Source organism: Pinus tabuliformis, chromosome 9 (genome assembly GCF_031772625.1).
Source record: "Pinus tabuliformis cultivar Carrire ecotype Pingquan chromosome 9, CPIR1, whole genome shotgun sequence".
Classification (NCBI taxonomy): Eukaryota; Viridiplantae; Streptophyta; class Pinopsida; order Pinales; family Pinaceae; genus Pinus; species Pinus tabuliformis.
Genome location: NC_142307.1, coordinates 1,885,751,778 through 1,885,753,470, shown reverse-complemented (window position 1 = coordinate 1,885,753,470; position 1,693 = coordinate 1,885,751,778).

The following is a 1,693-nucleotide window of genomic DNA, read 5'->3' as shown; positions in this document are numbered from 1 at the left end:
AAAAAGAATGGAAAATGGCGGATATGTGTTGACTACAGAGAACTCAACAAAGCAACGCAAAAAGACCATTTTCCCCTTCCATTTATCGACTAGGTCCTTGATACACTGGCAGGAAAGAAATTCTTCTCTTTCCTGGATGGCTTCAGTGGCTACAACCAAATTCAAATTGCCCCTGAAGACCAGGATAAAACTACTTTCACCTGCCCTTGGGGAACATTTTCTTATAGGGTATTTCCTTTCAGATTGTGCAACGCACCTGCTACATTCCAAAGAGCCATACTCAGTATTTTTGCAGACTTGATAAATGAAGGATTGGAGGTGTACATGGACGATTTCACACCCTATGGAGATGACTTTGATCAGGCATTACAAACATTGGAGAAAGTCTTAGAATGGTGTATTTCTACTAGGTTATGCTTAAGTCATGAGAAGTGTCATATGATGATGACAAAGGGCCTGATTTTAGGTCATTACATTTCAGCAGCTGGAATTCAGGTAGATCTACCAAAGATACAGGTAATCCTCTTATTAGCTACTCCCTGCACTCAAACAGAGGTATGTAGTTTTTTGGGATTTGATGGATATTATCATAGATTTATAAATAACTTTTCGCAAATTGCTGCACCTTTATATGCCTTGACAACAAATGTTGATTTTATATGGACTGATAAATGTGACACTGCCTTCACAGATTTGAAACGGTTAGCACCGACAACACCAGTATTACGAGGCCTGAATTGGGGTATACCTTTCCAGATTTCATCAGATGCATCAGACACAGTCATTGGAGCTATTCTTGGCTAAGAAGAAGGCAAGACACCTTACGCTATATATTATATCAGCAAAAACCTTACTCCTGCTAAGTTGAATTATACAGTAACAGAAAAGGAGTTTCTAGCTGTTATTTATGCTATAAATAAATTTAGACACTATATAACTGGATATCATGTATTTCTGTATACTAATCACTCTACCATTAAATATCTGGCCAACAAACCAATTACAAATGGAAGAGTGACTCGTTGGTTACTACTTTTGCAGGAATTTGACATAACTATAAGGGATTGACCAGGGAAGGAGAACCTCGTAGCATACTTCCTCTCTTGAGTGCCAAGAACAGATGATACAGTGGTGGTGGATGATCAGTTCCTGGATGAACATTTGTTTGCTGTGGCCGTAAAAACACCATGGTATGCAGATGTAGAAAATTACTTAGCAGTGGGAAAATTTCCCAAACATTTGACACCCAGAGAAAGGAAATTGATTGTTCAGCGTAGCACTCATTTCTCCTAGATTGGAGGATACCTTTTCCACACGGGATTTGATATGCACATCCGCAGGTGCATCAGGGAGGATGAAATTTATGATATCCTAAAAGCCTGCCATGATGGACCTTGCAGTGGACACTTTGCAGACCGCAGAACTGGACATAAAATTCTACAGATGGGCTACTACTGGCCCACTATTTTTAAAGATGCTAAGAAATTTGTCCAGGCATGTGATAGTTGCCAAAGGATGGGCCACCCTAGCCAATCTGATGAAATTCCCCTGCATCCACAGCTGGTGATAGAACCCTTTGAGCGTTGGGCATTAGATTTCGTTGGGCCGTTCAAACCACCATCCAACTAGAAATCATATATATTGGTTGCAACAGATTACGTAACTAAGTGGGTGGAAGCAGTAGCGTTATGAA